This window comes from Cyanistes caeruleus, chromosome 2 (genome assembly GCF_971803275.1).
Source record: "Cyanistes caeruleus chromosome 2, bCyaCae1.hap1.1, whole genome shotgun sequence".
Taxonomy (NCBI): Eukaryota; Metazoa; Chordata; class Aves; order Passeriformes; family Paridae; genus Cyanistes; species Cyanistes caeruleus.
Window position 1 is genome coordinate 121,001,851 of NC_141702.1, and position 19,709 is coordinate 121,021,559.

The window sequence follows — 19,709 nt, forward strand, 5'->3', positions numbered from 1 at the left end:
CCTGTGCCTCTGTGCACCAACACAGGGATGAGGTGCAGCTTTTGATGTTAACACAGAAAATGTCTTTGATCAGTGCCAGCCCAGCGGTTGTCTTAAAAATATTTTCCATTGGTGTGATTGTTTGCTTACCATCGCTGTGTGCTTGCAACCCAAAGCATATGTTGGAATCCATACAGATGCTCCATCTCTGTAGCTATTTCCCCATGACTGGTTTTCTGGTTCAAAGATAACCTTGCTTCTTGTCACAATTTGCTGCAGCTCCAGTTGGCTGCTGGTCTCTGAAGATAGTCCCACTTCCTGCCCTCTGCCATGGGTAGGATTCTGCCTTGTGATTGCTTCACTTTAGAAAATTTTTATTGTAGCTTACAGCCTGGAAAGTTAGAAACTGGTTTTCAGACATTGGGCAAGTAATTGAATTTCTAACCACTTTCATTAAAATTAGGAAAATCAGAGCGTGAAGGCAAGTCATCATTGCTTTCAGGGGAGTAGATATGGATGAATATGTATTCATATTCATGTATTCACTTTTGGTTTTTTTGGTTTTTTAGAAGCTGTCCTGTGTTGCCTTCACAGTTATTCTTCAACCATCATAAAACCTGACTAAGCAAAGATGTGAATTCTAAGAAACAAACAAACAAAAAAAAAACCCCAAACAACAGCAACAAAATAAAAGTATCAGAGCAAAAGTACAAACTGATTAAAAGAAAACACACCCTCCTCTCCCACATGACTACCTTAAATATCCAAAACTAGAGCACAAATCCTGGTGGTTTTCCCCCTCTTTGGAAGTCACTTCTAGCTTGCTTTACAGAGGCCTGATTTGTATCTTTGCCACCTCAGGAGTTACTTGCTTTGAAATAATACTTGCAGAGAAAAGAGATCAATTCTCTGTAAATTGCAGATAAAAATCTCCCTCCCGGCTCTGCCCACTTGATTTTGACCTGTTTATTTCAACAGAAAGAGTGTGTGCATGCTGAGCAGGTGGCGGGGCTGCTTGGCACGCCAAGGCCATGGGGATTTGCGCTGCGGGAAGGCTGGGGCATTTCCGTACAGGAGGTTTCCGTGCAAACCTCCCGGCTCCAAGCGAGACTTCCCACCTGAGGCTTCTCCCCGTGCCATCACGGGCATGCCAGGACGCGGACATCGTAGGCATGCTAACCACGCCCTGGGAAACCGGGGCTTAATCGTTAGAGCTTTTCGTGCCAGAATCAAATTGTTCTGCTGCCTAAACCTGGGCGGCCTGTGGGTTGCTGCTGGGCTGCACGGCTCCTCGCATCCACTGGGAGGTGGATGCACACCGGTGCTCCCAGCAGACTGTGCTTGCTGGGAAGCTGAAGCAGGGGCAGCATGTAGCCGGGTCTTGGGACAGCAGTGTGGAGACACGGGACTTGGCATGAGCTGCAGGTATGTTGGTTCTGCGTGGTTTTCCTCCCTGCCGCAGCGGTGATCAGCCCTCTGGGCACAGCTGAGCATCTGCCCGCTTCCCCTCCAGCTGCCTTGAGCAGGCTGCAGCATTCAGAGAGGAGGAGGAGGCTGACCTTCAGCCTCTGGCTGTGGGGAACAAACAGCGCTCTCTTTACAGTGCCAAGCGAATTGCTGGAGAAGAGTAGCACAGAATAAACAAAAACAATTGAATGCCACAGCCTGGAGAGAGCAGGTGCAGTGAGACCACTTCAAACTGTGCACAAAAGATTTTACAAGTGAGCCTTTGAAAAATGACCGGGGAAAAGAAAAAGTGGCATAATTAATGTATCAGCTGCAGTGCAAATGTCTCAAACAAGTAACATTTTAAAAAGAGAACTCTGCTTTGTGTGTGAACTTAAATCAACACTTGTCCTGCCTGAAATTCTTTTGTGCTGACTGCCGGGAGAGCTTGGATTTTGGAAGTGTATTTTCTAATGTTGCAGAGCAATGCCATCTAGGGCATAGGGCCTTACAGTTACCAACAGGAATGCTATCCATCCTTGGTGACAGAGGTTCCTGGACTGAATATTTATAATTGGTTCATCACATCTGCATTAGATCTGTTGAAATTTGTTTGTTTTCAATATCTGCTTCCAGTTTTCTGGATTATGCTCAGTGTCAGGTATCAGTGGGTTGTTTTGTCACAACTGGAACATAATGAATTTCTGGATATGCCTTATTTCCTCCTTAAATCCTCTTGGTAGCTTTCATGCGTGCAGCTCAGCAGGGTTTATTGATGGTCTCTCTAATCTTCAGCTACTCAAAGAATCTGCCTTGGCTGTGGTTAGAGCTGCAGTCCACTTGGGCAGTAGATTAAAATATTAAACCAAACAGGCCAGATCTTGTCATCCTCACTCAAAGCTACTTTCTGTGTGGTTGAGGCTCTCGTCTTCAAACCAAGCTTTAGAGTGCTGGTCTGTGTTAGCTGAACACACTCCAAGAACCTGGCCTGGTCACAGCCTGTCCTCACTCCTGGCTAATGCAGCTCTCTCCAGGCTGAAGTGCCAAACACAAGGTAACAATCTGCTGTGTTTGGTGGAGGACTGTGGCAGTAATGACTTATGAACCTGGACTCATGGGCACTACATTTTAGGTACCATCTCTTCCTCTTGCCTCCTGCCATTTGAATTCATAATGCTTGGCCTTTCCAGGGAATGGGAGCAATATTTAGTGGCACTTTAGACAAATACCGTTTGTCTCTGAAGTGGGTTTTGTTCTATATACATGAGTTTGCTTCCCATTAGGGAAGAGCAGGTGCTTTAGCTCTCGAACCAATCTCAGGACATTCTTCAAACTCCCAAGGCCATACACCAGGTTCTAGACCAGCCAGCTTCTGCCTGCTTCTGTGAGAGTTACATTTGCAGCTGATCATCCTCAAGTTATTGGTCTTGCATGACTTCATTGTTTTTACAAGCAGCTCCAAACCAAAGGCAAAAAATTTGACTACAATTTGAAATCATACTAGGAAATGTTAGTACTTCCACTAATAAACACAAGAGCTTTTAATGTAGCTGCAGGAATTCTTTTCCCCCCACTGGAATAATGGCATTCTTGTTTCTATCTGAGCATAGAGGGGGCCTGATTCTCCTCCAGGTTTGTAGTGGTCTGGTTTGGCTGCCAAGAGGTAACAAAGCAAATGCCTGCTGCCGCCTTAGAACAGCATTGTCTGTGGGCACTCCAAGTCTGGGGAATGGTTATAATGGAGAAGCATAAAGTACATTAGTAACTGAATTTTTGTAGGGTCTAGTTAAACAGCACACTGTCCAGACTTGATGCTGAAGTAACAAATAATTGGCTCATCACAGTTCTCCCTAATGATCTGTTGTCCCATAAATTGGTATGGTGTATGTTACTCCTCACCGTAACTGGAGATCTGGAGCACAGATGACTTTATTTAGAAAATAATTTTAAAGCCAGGCTACAAACACTGTGTTTTTCCCTCTTCAGTCTAAAGATAAAAGGATGAATCACAGTCATTACTTTCCTGCAAGTTAAGACAGCTGTGAGAGAAAGACTGGAAATACCACCCTGGTATTTTTCGAATGTGGTGACAGCATGCTGGTTTCTGCCAGGTCTCCATCCACCATAGTGAAGGCAGAGGCTGGTTTACTCAGTAGCTGGTACTTCCAAGTCCAAACTTGGATCAACTCAATTTGCTGTGCTTCAGTGGTGTGTCAGAGGCAGCAGCAGGGATGCTGAACTCGGGTGCACTGGGGAAATTCCTTACCGAAACACAGCTCCTACCACTGCTTCTCTCCTACCCACACAGTGCCACCTAAAAAAAAGATACGTGTTCAGCAGCAGGATCAGAATATGGCTCTGATCACTCCCAAGTTCCTGAGGATTATTCACAGCTGGTGTCAGGCAGTCATCATCTCCCTTGACAGAGATCTCATCGCTACTGCCATGTTACTTTGGCTTGGACTGTAGAGAAAGGAATAGCTTTTGGCATATACACAGCTGGAATGAGCTTTCATTGGCAGCTGGAGGCTCATTATTGCACCTCCCTTCTTGCTCCCTGAGCTAGTGAGGCTGCTGGTGAGGAGGAGATGGATGAGAGGCCATGGCCCTCACATCTTCCTTACACGGTGCTCAGAGAGGGCAAGACATGTGTGGTGGTTCTCTGTTGCTCTGACTCTGCAGGGGCTTTCTGAGAAACTTGGGCTTCTGCTGCACGCCTTCTTTCGGAGCTGAGATGTCCCAAGTGTTTGCACATCCCCGTATAAGTACACATTCTGTTTAAATACTGTTGTCCAAAAAATCTCAAATTAAAAAGAGAAGGAAGGTAAAAGGTAAGTGATACTGAGCTGGAAATACAGTTATGCAGCTTTTCCACTTTTTAATTTCCTGTCTGGTCAGGAAGTTTAGCTGTTGTTAGCTCTCTCATCAGAACCCCACCATGGAGATCTGTGTTGAGGTGAGGGAGTGTTGGAAAGCTGTTGGCTAGATCTACCTTCACTGGACAAGGCTGAGAGAAAGGGAAGAGGTGGAACAAGGAGAGATCCTGCCTCACTCTATGTTGTGGGGCAACAGAACAGGACAAAGAACAACTCAGGATCCCTATTCTAGCCTAGCTACAAAAAACTAGTCTTGCAGAAAAACTAGGTGGCTCAGTTCCGTGGGGTTTTGTTCACTTGTTGGTTAGCGGGGTTTTTTGGTGGTTTATTTTCTTTGTATGTGTGTAATTATGTTCCCTCTGATATGTTCACACTGTATGAAAAAGTAATCGGGAAAAGTAAACAAAACATCTCGGTCTATTTTGCTCTTAAGCAGTTTTTGCTGTGCCTCCCTCATGCAGTTTGATTCCCATCTCTCTTCTCCCTTGCTATAAGGAACAGCTGAGTGCAAATCAGAACAAGAAACCCAGCCTGAAGCCAGAAGTACAATACACATCATGCTGCCAAGGGTAAGATTTGGAATGCACTGAAGTAATCGCCATCACATGCTACAAAATGAAACAGGCATTATGTTTTCAGGTGAGAAAAGGTCACTCTGAAGTCACTGGTGGCCATGACCTGGTTGTGGAGGCTGGGGTGGATGCACTTCCATGGCTGGGAGATGGCACAGCTGTTCCTGTAGTGCAGCAGCAGCAGCAGCAGCGTGTTCAGCTCTCAGGAGGGAGATCCAAGCGACTCAGCTCTGTCTTTTCCTGTGCTGCAGTTTCTCTTCTCACTCCCATAGAGCTCACAGCAGTGTGACAGGCGTCTAGGGCAGGAGCCAGAGCAAGAGGAAAGTGTCTCGACGCAGGAATCTTGGCTGCCATGGGAGAAGCTAGCCAAAGGAATTAACAGTTTCTGCTCCTTGCTGCAGCTGCCACAGTGTGACAATAGATAAGCAAGTCTATGTTCTATCCCTGTGGTATCTGCTCAGGACACTGGAGATCTGTCCCGGTACTATGCTTTTCCTTGGTACCTGGGAGGTGATTTTTATAGCTAAAGTACATACTGCCCTGGCCCAGCCAACCCCACATTCCATGGGAAAGCTTCCCTCACCTCTCCATGGTTTATAACACAACAGAGCAGCAGCTCGGGGAAGGCTCTATGCCAGTCTTGTCCAGACTAGTCAGGTGCTCAGGGGCATCCAACCTTAAATTATTCTGCCTGCACATTGGTCTCTGGCCTACACCCATATGATGAGAAACACAGCCCAGCTGCTGAGGGCTTGGATAAAAACCCTGCTGTTCTGCAGGCTTACTGTACATATAGGAAACCATGCCAAGGCTATCTCACAGCTGGATTGAGGTGAGCGATCTCAGGGATATATACGAAACACAAGCCATGAAACTTGATGCCATACCTCAGATTCTTCAAAGGCAAAGGCTTTTCCAGTGAATTTTTTCCAGTCCTGATAGCTCAGTTCCGCTCTAGTTTGACAGGGCTGGCTATGTCCTAACCTGCCTCTTGTTTACCCCCTTTTCTTCTCTTGTTTTCCTCTGTGGCTGGCAGTTCATCTCACTGCTCTCAAATGTTTGGCTGGGTGAGGGGAGCAGAAGTGTCTTCCCCTCCCTCTGTAAAAGGGTAGCTGAGGGCTCTGATGGCTCTACCAAACCAGGCACTGCAAAGCTGGACTTCAGTTCCGTCTTCTAGGCTCCTGAAGAAATACCAGCAGCTCACATTGGACTGAGACGTTAGTCACGATATAGCTTGTATTAAATGCATTTTAATGTCCCAGTTCTGTGTGATATTCATGCAGATGCAGCCATTGCCAGAGGCCCTGGAGACGCCTTGTAGAGTTCATCACTGCTGCCACAATCGGCAAACAGGACTGCTTCAGCTCGTGCCAGAGTTCACCCCGCTCTAAAAAGGCAGCTATAGATTGCGTGGAAGCTGCAGCAACAGGAGCTGCTCAGCGGGGCCAACCAGGGCTCTTGAGCCTGTAGATAAATGGGAACTTTCATGGACGACATGGATTAATATAAAAATCACCTTCTTGGACATGAGACAGCATTCCTTTGTCCTGCCTCTTCAAAGCTAGGTAAGCATCCACTTTTCATTTTAATGGTCTCAATTTTGGAATTATTTATACGCCCTTTCAGCAGATTCTGCCACTGTGGTGTGTCAATTGAACACGTTGGTAACCGGGCTTGACACGGCAGCTGCTCCTCAGTGTGGTCACTGGCATTCTTAGTGGGCACTGCTGCCAGCTGCCGGAATGGAAGGGAAATGTTGCTCTCATTGTTTTGTTACTGAGATAACTTGCACGGAAATACATCCTGGAACGAGCTGTGGAAAATACACAGCCTAACAGCATCGAGGCTGTGAATGATCTTAACCAGGTTATTTGGCCCAAGTCGGAGAACCGCGCACATCGCACGGGTCCTTGGTGACTTGGAGACATCTGTGAGCCCACGCCGCCCCACGAGCAGGTGCCGGCACGCTGAGACGCGGAGCCCGCCCGGCTCCGTGGGTGTCCTCGGTGTCCTGAGGGGCCCTGCCCGGCCCGAGCTGTCCCCGGTGCCCTGAGGGGCTCTGCCCGGCCTGAGCTGTCCCCGGTGCCCTGAGGGGCCCTGCCCGGCCCGAGCTGTCCCCGGTGCCCTGAGGGGCTCTGCCCGGCCCGAGCTGTCCCCGATGCCCTGAGGGGCTCTGCCCGGCCCGAGCTGTCCCCGGTGCCCTGAGGGGCTCTGCCCGGCTCCGTGGGTGTCCCCGGTGTCCTGAGGGGCTCTGCCCGGCCCGAGCTGTCCCCGATGCCCTGAGGGGCTCTGCCCGGCCCGCCCCGTGCTCGGGCTGTCCCCGGTTCCCTGAGGGAGGCGGCGCGCGCCGCGGGAGCGGCGCATGCGTAGGGGCCGGGCCCGTGGGCTGCGGACGGCGGCGCAGAGCCGGCCCCTCCCCGCGCCTCCGCCCGGCCCGGCCGGCCGGGGCGGCTCCGACTGCTCTGCCCGGCGCTGCCGCCGACGCGCGGGAGGCGAGGCGAGGTGAGGCGAAGCGGGGTGAGGGAGGGGCGCCGGGCCGTGTGGGGTCGCGGCGGCGGTCGGTGCGGCTCGTGCGGTTCCATGGAAACCGTCCCCGCGAGAGCGGGAGGGCCGGGCCCAGCCGAGCCCCAGCCGCCGGTGCCGCGGGGAAGCGTTGTCCTCGCCCTACTCTTACTAGAGTAAGCTCTGCCCCTTTCCCAGCCAAGGGCGGCCGAGTTGGGCCGGTCCCCGCGGGCCCCGGGCCGGGGACCCTACTGGTGTCCGTCCCGCCGGCTCCCTGTCCCTTGGGGTGTCCCGGACTCGCGTGAGGGGAGCGCGGTGCGAGCCCTTAGCGCGGCCCGGGCCCTGGCACTGCCGCGGCAGCGCCCGCCGTAGGCAGGAGTCCAGCCCCTGCTCCACGAGGAATCCTCAGTCCGGGCGGCCCCCTCCTTTGCTGGCTGAAACGGGGGCTCCTGGGGCCTCGGTGTGTGTCTGGCTGCGTTGTTTACAATGTTTCCTTGTAAATATGTCAAAAGTTTCTTTTAGCTCACGCAGGTGTGGTGTGGTAGATGTAGAAAAGCAGACGCTGTATTTTCCTCTGTGAGGTCATCTTCTCATCTTTCCAGGCTACTCACTTCTCATTTGTTTTATTTGCCGATTTCCCAAAGTGTAACTCTTAAGCTCTATTAAATAATAATAATAAAAAATAATAATTACTTCTTTATGTGCCTTTGCCAGCGCAGCTGATTGGATGAGGAGTGCGCAGAACAGAATTTCCGCCAGGTATTTGCGTGACAGCAGAAGCCCTGGGGGTGAACAGGACAGTGCTGGCCGGAGCCCTTACTCCCTCAGAGGATAGCTTGAGGTAACAGGTGAGGAACTGGTCAGGTGAGTGGAGTACTGGTACCTGCAGAGGTGTGTGTTTGCTAGGTGGGGGCTGGAAGGCTGATGGACCAGTGCTTGGAAAGGCAAGGGCTCAACAGCTGTGACTCTGCTTCTCCACAGCAGCTGTGTGTTCAATTCACCTGTGTCTGCACTGGTTCCATGAGTAATTCTGTGTTTTGTTGTGGTAAAAGCATGCCAGTATAGCCATGCAACCGAGATCATCAGGACAGATCTATATTAAGGTGCATTAGTTTCAGCTCTGTTTAGCTCCAAAAATACTAATTGATTCCTTAGGACTTGACAATTTAATTAGATCAGTAGGAGGAAGTGGGATGAGGCTGGCTAGGGGTCTGTTTGCAGCCCGTGCTGCTGGCACAGCTGGATACAGTATCTTGGGGGGCTCTTGTGAGTGACCGCGGTAGATCGCTCTGTCACCCTTGTTGCACTCCCAGCCAGCTCAGTGTCTCTCACTTGGCCTCTAGGAAAATGGTTATGGTGTCTGTGTCTGGTGTCTGCACCAGTGTCCCCTCCTTGCTGAAGCATTTGGTGAGTGGGCACCTGGAAAGGTGTTCTGGTGTGTAGCTGACAGGACCAAGAGGGGTGGCTACTGTTTCTCTTGGTCTAGAAGAAGACTAGCTCTTCTACTTAACTATTGGGGTATTTTTCAGTTGTTTTTAAAGCTAGTTCAAACAGTGGTTACTGAGAGAATGAATGAACAGAAGGGTGACTGATTTTTTTTTCAGAAGGGACCTACTGCCTTTAAAAAAGAAAAGAACAGCACTGTTACTATAGCAGTTAAAGAGCTGCTGTTGTGTATGAGGATAATGTGGCTGTCATATCATAGTGATAAGTGAGGTAATTAATCTCCCATCAACAGCAGGAGATTGATAGAGTATCAAGTAGATATGGACTTGGGTGTTTTCTTAACATCTCACTAAACCATAGCCACAGTTTATTGTTCCAGTAGGATCACCAAGAGTCTCTGTATCAGGAGGAGAAAGGGGATCAACAGCAAAATCATGCTCTTACCTTGCAGACATGGTGACTTCAGACATCGGTGGAGCAACACGCAGAAAGCTGGTTCTGTGGTCAAATGTATTGCAGGCTCTGTGGTTGCGTAGCTCTTGCCTGTGGCTGTAATAAATACTTGGCATACCACACAGATCTCGAGAGTAAGAGAGTAAGAGGCTTTACATACTTCTAATATGCAATTGGAGATTTCTCAAGATGTGTCTCAAAAAACCCCTCTAAAATTCCTCAGTGAAGAGTTGCTGTGGAGACAATTGCTAGGTAGAGTCAAGCGTTCCAGTCACTTTTTTTTTTGTTTGGGTCACATACCATTCAGTTGGTAATGCCTGTCAGGAGAGGGGTTGGAAGTGTAACTGAATATTGGGTACCCTGTGTTACATTGAATCATTGTGTAGCAAAGCGGAGATGTTGTAGTATGAATTGGATGGATATGAGCTCTAGTTTTCCAATACATGTCTTACTTCAGAACACTGGAAATAACTTTCTCCTGACACATGAAATGCTACATCGAGACACTTAATGCGATACAGTTATCCCGTGTCTTCTCGTGGAGCAGCTAGAAAGGTGGTCACGCATGCTTCTTAGCTTTCATGAGTAAGACTACTGTGGACATTACTGGTGCCTGGTATTCTACCACCTGCAGTTATCCAGTGCTGAGGTGCTCTGGTTCACCTTGCCATACGTGTTCAGGAGTCCTGAGCATTTGCAGCTAGAACAGGACAAGGAAAAAGAGCTGGCAGGGACATGGAATTTTCTTTGTCTCAGCTGCTCTGAGCCATGACATGGTTTGTTTGTGGAATGTCAGCTGTTGCTGCTTCACATTCTTGGCTGTAGAGTCTGAAGTGTGTACGTGGTCTGATCTTGCTTTTGGTCCAGGCCCTGTGTGATCCTTACCTGGCAGGGTAGACACGCTGCACTATAACTCAACCTGTGTTAATTTGGCTTTAAGGACATTTTTGTAGGTAGACCAAGGCAAACACACAGAGTCCTTTCTCTGCCTCCTTGTTCTACAAGGCTGCTGCAGAAATGAAAGGTGGTGAAGGACCTGCCAGATGTCCTGCAGCAGTCCATGGCTGCCTCCACGCTGGACATTCTGCCCCAAAAAGCATCGTCTGTCTCATCTGATGATGTGACTGGCAAGACAAGAGGCAGAGATTTGTGCAGTGTGGAAGCACAGGTCCTTTTCTCATTCAGGCGTTGTGCTGCTGGGAAAAATGTGGGTAAAGTGCATGCTGCTGCTCTGTGCCCGAGCAGGCAGGGCAGGAGTCTCTGCATGGTAGTGTTTGTAGATGCCTGTTTCAGCTGAGGGTTGCTGCTTAAAGTTTTCAGGCAAAATAAAAAGCATAATAATGTAGCATAGCATTCTCAGGTTCTCCCATGCTTGTGAAGTCCATTCTTTATGAGGATCATTCTTTAGTCAAAGGAGGGTGGGCCTAGTTCTCTGTTGACAGTATGTTTTATGCTTTATTGACTTCAGGGGAATTGCTTCTAAATTTATGCTGTTGTCAAGGCTGAATCAGGCCCAAGAGCTTGGCTTTATCCATGTAACTTTGGTTGCCTTGTGTAGGTTTTATAAGCCTGCACACATAGAACTCATTGTTTTTTAAGTAAAATTGAAAATTTTGCAGAATAGCTAAAGCCATATTTCTGCCTTAAGATCAGCAGAGCAAAACTACACATAAAGGAAAAGAAATTGTGGAGCTGCAGTCATGTTCTGTCATTAGGTTCATTCTGGTTTCATTTGGAAATTTTGATCTAAACAATTAGTTCAGTTGAAAATGGTTTGCATTAATGCTGTACTGTTCCCTTTGGAGCTGGCAAGGATTTTGCCATCAGCAAAATGGGAGATGGGTATGAAGATCTCAGCACGGTAAAGTGAAAGTAGCAAAAGGAAGTTCCTGGAGTCCTCTGGCAGGAATAACAGTATTTTGTGGTATGTAATCGTCATCTACTGTTTGGAATTAGTGTACCCATTTGTGTTGGGTGTTGTGTGAGAAAACAGGTAACGATGCTGCACCAGGGAGGATTCTGGTCTGTGAGCACTGTATAATGAGAGGGTAGGATAAGAAAAGGGAAGTGCATTTTCCTCCTGATCTTGGAACAGGGTTTTCAAGACAGCCTTGTAAATTAATGTTCATGGAAGATGTCTTATCTATAACTTGTCTTTGAAGAGTAAAAGCCCTGCTTTGCACATAAGCAGGTGTTGTCTTTCTGGGTCCTGAAAAGTCTGAAAGCACTGGATCGTTTGTATGGCATTCAGAAACTAAAGGACAAATCTTTTGCTGCAAATTGCTGTTGCTCCATTACAACCAGCAGAGCACTGCAGATTGACTCTGGTGAGAGATGTTAAGTCACCTCCCCAGCCTCATGTATACATGCTTAGAGGCAGACACAATTCTTTTCTGAGGGACTTTTCTCAAAAAAAAAAAAAAGCCCTAAAACTATTCTTTTTCTGCACTCCACCAGCTCCAGAATGTGAATGTCATCTGGCCAGATGCCCAGGACTAAATACAGTGCTCTAAACAAGGTCCTACAAGTGACTTGTATGGGAGAAGAAAAGAACCACAATAGCCAGATACTTTTTTGACTTTTAAATGGTTCTTTTGCACTTTTTTTATATCAAAAATGATGCTTTTGGCTTCTGCTTTATATTTGCTAAATACAAATCTGTACTTTCCAGGCAATAACTCCAGGGCTTCTCAGTTCTGACTTTGTTGAAACGTACATACTTGCAACATGAGTATAACCCAAAACATTACTGGTTTTGCTTTCATGAATGGTGTGTATTGTATATGCTGACATGCCCTTCTTAACTTGACTGTGGATCTGTAGCCTTGTCTTCCTCTAAATCCTTTGCTTAGTATTTTCTCCTAACGGATGATGATTTGTGCCATGCCAAGACGTGTCTCTTAATGCACTTGAGAGTGAATGTGTGGAAAACAAGGGGAGCACTGATTTGGCTCCCTGGTTCAGGTGGGGACTTGGAGCCATGGAGCGTGTGGGGATGGCAGAAGGCAGATCTGAGTGAGTGGTCAGAGCAGCACAGGGAGCCAGTGCCCAGAGATATGCTGTTTACAAGCACCCTCTTTTATCTCGCTGCCCTGCAGGTGCCTGGTCAGGTGCTCAGTGCAAAAGCCAGATGCTGTGGCACAGGGGCTTTCTCCTGTGTGGAGCGGTCGACGGAATTCCCAGCTGTTGTGTTCCAGCCCAACCTGCGTGCCTGAGCTACTGTGGCAAGGTGTTGCCATGTACTCCAGCTTTGTGCTGGCTCTGTAAGTGAGCCTTGTGATAATTTTAACTTGGGAATTAAAAAAGGCCTGTATTGAGGCCTGGGGATGCCTGCTGCCTGTTTTGGGTCTGCTTGTGTGGGAAACTCCTCACTGTCTTTTGCAAAGAAGTTAGGTTTTTAAACTGTTTTTTGGGTTTTTTTTAAATGTAGCCACAAACCAAAACCATAACCTTCACAGAAATAAACATGAATCCTTGTGCCAGCTGGGGCCTTGGCATGCTTTATGCTGTATAACTTGCTGAGACTGTAATTTCTTAGGAAAGCAGTTAGATATTGGCAACTATGAAATGTCAGCCCTCAGTAAATGTTGTAGTAAGTTGTTTTAGCTACAGCTGGGGATTTAAAAGGCAATTATTTACTCTCAGCATTCTTGGTAGTTAGTGCAAGAATAAAAATCAGACTTCGGACATACTGAATAGCTTGGGAGAAGGAAGCAGGGTTCTCATGGTGCGTTTGCTAAGGACCACAACTGTCTGGATGCATGATTGAGAACCTTTAGGGTGCACTAGGTTATTTAAGTTGTGTATACACCTGTGCCACAGCGTATCCCTAAATTTTTACTTTGGTTTTACTAGATCTATCTAGATACAGCTGTTAAAATGAAGGTTGTTTTGGAAGTTTATGATAATTCAGTTTTGGGAGGTGGAAGTAGAAAATGTGCTGGTAACTTGAACTTGATTGACTGAAGTAGTAGGTGCAGTAAAACTCATCCTGAACCTTTTCTCTGAATGTGTGCTATAGCTGGGAATTGCTGCTGAAGTCTTTGTAAACTGCTTTTAAGTAACTGGAACTGTTGGAGTCAGAGGCACAGAGGATATCCCCTGATCTGTGCTGGCAAGCTCTGACTCTCAAGAGAACACTGAGTTTAACTTAAAACCATGGAGAAAAAGACTTTTAGATCTAAGTAGAGAAACTGAGAATGTGAGTGTGTAAGTTAGAATTATATTAAGTCACTGGGTGAGAAATTTAGAGTTGAGGGTTTAAGTTGTATTAGTGAATAAGAGACAACATGGAGGGTTTGGGGCGTTGTCCTTTTCTCCTTCTTCTCCTTCTTCTAGGGTTTTTGGGTAATATTAGGGGATCGGATGAAAGAATGTGTATTGTGAGATGCGGATGTCTAATTGTTGGGTTAGTAATGAAAATAAGTTACTTGGCATTTCACTATTGGATGGGTTGACACTTAAAACACCTTGAAGAGGTACTTCTTCAGCCATTTTGCACTTTGTTAGCCTAGTGTATATAGCTCCTTGTACGCTGTAAATATCTAATATAGATAAGGAAAAATAAACAACTGAGCCTGAACAGGAAAACAAATCTCTCTCTCTCTTGTCAGTCTTGGTCCTGGGAAAAAGAACCAAGCCACCAGTGTTGCACCCAGACATGAAACTTTAGGAAATGATCTTTGAGGAGTTAGGTAGAAAGGCTCAGTTCTAACTTACATTGGTGTTCTTCATTTATGTAGTATATCCTCTGCAAACTGTATTGCTTGGAATTTTTAGCAGAAGGAAAAATGAGTTCACCATTAATTGAGCAGCCATCTTTCCTTTCCTTTCGAAGTACAAAGTTTCTGTTTAGTGGTTCCATAAAAATTCTTGGTTCATGTTTGTTACACTGATAGAGGCACAGCTCCTACACTTTGGCAGGAAGCCCTTCAAAGATATTTTCAGCATCTGTTTTGCAGTATGTCTCTTTAAATGTTTAACTTTATTGCAATATTTTTTTGCTAGAAGATATGATCTGCCAAAGTAAATATTTGGTTTATTACAGTGCAGGTTCATTTTTTGATGTTTATATGAAAAATATTTTTCATCCTTTTTTCATGAATGTCTGGGCATATGTTAGCTATCACTTTTGGTGATACATCGTGGTAGCTATGGTGTATTTCCACATGGTTTACAACAGCTCTGGAAGCCAGATAAATGTTTTAGCCGGATCCTGTGTGATTTGATCCTTGCTGGAGCCGTGTACTCTCTTGGCAGACACACCAGGCGCCTTCCCATGCTGCTGGTGGCCTTCTGTTTGCCATGTCCCAGAGAACCATGGTTTTTACTACTCCACAGTGAGCTGGAGGGGGCAGCTGCTTTTTTTGTCCTCTTCAGTATGGCACCCTGAGAGCTATGTCTAAATTCAACCTTTTAATTAAGGTTTATTTCAGGGCAAGGAGTGCATAATACTGTGGCAGTTCCACTGATGTTCTGTGTGTTTCTTTTAATTGTTTTTATGTGTTCAAAGAACATACAGTGGGTGAGAGTTGTTTTTCAGTAGTTACTATCAATTTTCTAATCGTGACTAGAGGAATGTTAGCTCACATAATCTCAATAATGGCTTTTGGTTGCATCACCAGAGTACAGAATGTAAAACTAAGGGGGCCTTGGGGTTAGCTGGGTAATATGTTTAACTGAGGATTGCTGGACTGAGACCCTAACTTGGACCAGTGAATTTAATAAAGTAGTTGTGATATCAAGACGTTGTTTCGTACCACCTTTTCCTTCACAAAGGCCTGTGTTCCTAAGTTCGGTTAAAACTGTTGCTAGGAGGCAATGTATGAGTCAGGATGAGAAGACTCTTGGGGTTTTTGGTTTTGGGCCTTCCAGCTGCCACCTGCAGGTGGATGCTGTGTTCCCTGCACAGTTCTGTCCGCGGGGATATATCCTTTGCTGCACAGGATCGGATTGTAATGATGGCTACAGGCATTTGCCCTGTATTGAGGCAAGGTATGCAGCAGAATGGCAAGACAGCCTTGATATTGCTAGTGGAAACCTTCCTTTGAAGCATTTCACTGAAATCTGGTGCATTAGAAGGACAAGAATTTTAAGAAAGGTGAATTGTAGGTTCAGGTCATTTGTCAGTAAGCTTTCGATCCAACAAAGTGTTTATATGCCATGTATGTAATTTTAGCCTTGAATGGGCCATCGTTTTTTCTCTGTTCATGCTTTTCCTAGTTGGTGCATTTTCTTAAAGTAGCCCTAATTCAGGCCAACAGATCATGTTTAACTCTGGAAACTAGACAGGTCCAGACCAAGATAAAATACCAGGCCTTGTCACTCACAGGTTATATACATGGTCTCTGACATCTATAGTGCACACCTTTTAGTCTGAATGTACAAACTCCAAAGTAGAGTAGCTCATGTAAAGTTTTGGCAAAGTTGATGGCGCATGATGCCTGCAGGGTGAGTCTTTCAGCATTTTATGGAATCCTTTCCATCTGTTAATCCATGCTCTGGTGGCTAGCGCAGAAACCTGGTTGTGAATTGAAAGGCTTTTGTCTGAAGCTGGCCACCTTTTAACTGAAGGCAACATGGTTATTTGCTTGGCAACTTAAATCCATTTCTAGGCTATGGTCTTTTCCCTGCCTTTCAGATAGTCATTCACCACAGCAAGGCTTCGATCTTCCTCTTACAGATCCATTTCAGCAAAGCACCTGCGCCATTGAGTCCTTGAGCCTGTGGTGTGAAAGTGTAGGGTAACTCCAAACTGCACATAGGATGCTCATCACTTAAAGGTCAGATCTTCCAAGGATGCCTGTAAATGTCTGGGGCAGTTGGCAAAATTATAATTTCTTAGAGGGAGTTTTTTACATTGCAGCCTTAGAATGCATAGAATGGCCATAGAGTGGCAAATTGAACAGTTACTTTTCCAGGCCTGAGTATGATAGTAATTCATGTGTAGGTGTGAAATGTGGTGCAATGTTTCTGTGTGGATTTGCTGTATTTTAGATCAGAGAGAGGTGCTTTTGTGTGGCAAGGTGCTAAGAGGCATGACAGCTGTTTGAAGGTGCTGCTGGGCTTGGAATCCATTTCTGATCAAGAGATTAACAAGCAGAAATGGCCAGAAATTCACTGAACATGCAGGTTTCAAACAAGAAGCTCCTGCTGCAGAATTCTACAGTGCTGGTAGCATGGGATAGCTGGTGTTGGTTGTACACAGAAACAGTGTTAGGAAACTTAGGCTAAGACATCGTTGGCAGGATGGACAGAGGAGAGAGGGAAGCTGGGCATTGTTCATGTTCACCTCCTCCAGTAGGCAGGAATGGAACTTCGCAAAGTAGGAAGAGATGCAGGACAGCAGTCCTGGCCACTTGAGGTCATGGTCCACAAACTGTGGAAGATGTTTGTTTTCTCCTTGATTTGCCCTTTGCTGCTGTGGTTTTGGAATAAAGGATGACTGACTGGGAACAAAAGGATTAATTTTAAGGCTGGATTGAGTTCCTCTAGCTCAGTCACAGCAGGTCAAGTTACTCGCGAGATTTGTGACTCCCCAGGGACATGGCTTCGTGTTTGTGCAGGGGATATGTCATAGCAGAGGTACAGAAGACAGAGATGGACTTGTTGGTGTTTATTTTAAGAGCAGTTGAAAGACCTGGAAGGGTTTTTTTCCATGTTGTTGAATTTATACAAAGAAGCTGTATAAAAATAACTGGCACCGGATGTAGAAGCAATAAACTAATTCCATGTTAAGTCTTGAAACTGTGCTATGTAACCTAAGAAGTATTTTCACCTATTGACAGCTTCCTCTTTATTGTCTGCAGAACAAGAGTGATGGAATTTACTAGCTGTTAAACAATTTAATTTTTCATTTTTAAGAGGACTAAGTAAACCTCTATCTCACTACGCTTAGTCTGATTTCCCCATACACAATGACTGCCGATGTTTGTTGCTGGCAGTCATGGGAATCTTTTGGTACCAGTGTGTCATCAAGAATTAAACCTAGGAAACAGCCTGTCACCTGACTGCTGCCTTACTTTCTGGGTTTGACTGCATTTGGTTCCGATCCAAAAGAAGAGAAGTGACACCAACAGACTCTGCATAACGTAACCCCCCAGTACAGTAAATACATGGAGTCACCAATGTGTTTGGGATGCTCTGCTTTTGGCAGTGCTTGGACCCAGTTTCACCATTTCAACAAACGAGGTTTAGTGCCTTCTAAAAAGTCTGTTTCAAAACACACTGTCCCAGGAGAGAGAAAACAAATTGTTTACATAAGCAAAGTAACAGAGAAAAAGTAAACACCAATGCTTCTTTCTTCAGGAGTTCCCCTGCTAGGAGTTTCTATGAACTCATTAATCCAGTGAGTAAGGAGAATCCTTTTAGTTCTAATCAAATGGGTCTTGATGTGACTGCTGATTGCTGCTGAGGAAGGAAAGTTTGGTTTTGATGCTATCCCTTATTCAACTGGGGGATCAAAAAGAAGTTAGAGGAGGGAAAAGTGCTCATCCCAAAAGCTGGGGAGGACCTTCATTCCTCCTAGTCTGGAAGAAGACAGCCTAGGAGAGGCTTTAAGCTGTTCTCCTTGCTGTTAGAGCCAGCTGTGGCATCAGTTCCTCCCTCTTTATCTGTGGGCTGTATGTATCCTGGCCTTTTGAGGGATTGGAGTAAAGAAGCAGATGGGGAGTGACTAGGGTGTGTTGATCTTGGTCCACCTTCTTAAATACAAATGTGATGGAAGAAGGGGAAGGGATGAGAGAAGGCTGCTCAAACCTGCATGAAGTGAAGGTGTTGTGGAAGGTGTCCCTGCCCATGGCAGGGGTGTTGGAGCTAGATGACCTTTAGGGCCCCTTCCAACCTAGACTGTTCTATGATTCTATGATTATGAAATCCCACCTGTCTGGGACCGTATGCAGGTGGCTTGGGAAAAAGGGGTAGAGAAGGAGAGGAGCTTTAGTAGGAAGTAGAAAACCGTGAAAACTGAAAAGCAGGAGGATTGGGTTGGTGTATGGAAACCTTACAGATTCAGGGAAGGAAGCTGGCAAAGTCCTGAGACTTCATCCTCAGGGGCTCAGCTGCGAGAGTGAAAGCAAGCTGGGTGTAGGGGCTGTGCTAGGGGAGTCTGGGGCTGCTCAGGATCAGCAGAGAAAGAGGATGATCCTAGTGATGAACAGCCTGATGGGAAAAGGGAAGAGGGTTGGCAAAGCAGCAGTAACCTTTGCACTGCTGATGAATTTGCGAGTCAGGCGTGACAGAAGGTGATGGGGTTATCAGAGGGAAGAGCTGCAGGGAGAAGTCTGAGGGAACAATTGCCCTCGGAAGGAGGATCAAGAAGAGCACCATGAGGACAGGAAGGGTGACCTGTGCTTACATGACTTCGAAGTTACACAGGTTGGGACTGGAGCCAGGAAGTTTGGTTAAGGCTAACATGGACAGTCCCATAGTGCACATATAGAAAACAGGAAGAGGAGTGGAATTGACTTGAGACAGATATTTCAACAGCCATCAGTTTTGAATTTCCTGGGTTTCATTGCTCTGTGTCATAACCTTGTTTTCACTATTTAATATTTCTTTTCCATTAAGAAATAGGATAGAAGAAGAAACATTTAAGACTATTTATCAGAGTCATGTACTGTGATTGACTTTTCTCTTTTGTTTGGTAAATATATATTTAGAAATTAAATGCAGATTCCAAATATTTGAATGTTTGGAACTCCCTTGTCCCTCAAAAAGAAAACATCTCCAAGGTGAATCTCTCCACCTCCTCAGTCCCTCAGATAAGCAGTAGTTCAGTAGTTGTGTGAAAAGAAATAAAATATTTCAGAGCATAGTTGGCCAAAGTTGTGCATGGATTTTATAGAACAGTCATTCTTTATAACCAGTTTTATAGACCTGATCATTATAAGGAATATACAAGTGTCTGAAATTATTTTGAGAATTTAAAATTACCTCCAGATTTTTACAGATAGGTCAGGTATGGCCAATACCATGCATTATGCGATCTGCAGACTTTGTTCTGAAGAACTGTTATTTTGCCCTATTCATGCCTCCCCTCTGCCCCCAACCAGATCCTCTAGCAGGCAAGAAATAAATACTGTGCAAATAGAGTTTTTCTCTCCAGGATTTGATTTGTGGTTTTGTTTTGGTTTTTAACCTCCTAGTAACACAAAATAAGCATAGGCATTTTGTCTAGGCATTCCATCTCCTATGATGTGTATATGGCACAGCTGATAGGACAGTGAGAATGTGTTCTTTGGGTGTATCCTGCTTGCTGTGCTGGCACACTTGTGCAGCAGTGAGCTGGCACACATTCGTGGCTCAGTCTGCTTTTTCCTGTCTGTATAGTCCGAGTGTGGTTCAGGAACAAATGACACATTCTGAGCCTGCTGGTGGCTTTCCCTCTACATAATACAGGTTAGCAGTGCTGCACTGTGCTGGTGCAGAAGGTGTC

General features: G+C 46.0%; 1 protein-coding gene across 22 annotated transcripts in view; it reads left to right on the forward strand.

Annotated features, from left to right (window-relative positions):
* Positions 1 to 4,796: 4,796 nt before the first annotated feature.
* Positions 4,797 to 19,709, forward strand: part of RIN2 (Ras and Rab interactor 2) — a 63,848-nt gene continuing 48,935 nt past the window's right edge. For 3 of the 22 annotated variants that reach the window (XM_086879413.1, XM_086879416.1, XM_086879403.1), the window contains exons 1-2: positions 7,257 to 7,375; positions 8,090 to 8,223. The gene's annotated coding sequence lies outside the window, so the exon portion shown is untranslated. Of the gene's footprint in view, positions 6,439 to 7,256; positions 7,552 to 8,089; positions 8,240 to 12,372; positions 12,538 to 19,709 lie in introns of those variants that run through there. The other 19 variants (XM_086879417.1, XM_086879419.1, XM_086879406.1 and 16 more) reach the window with 15 other exon arrangements.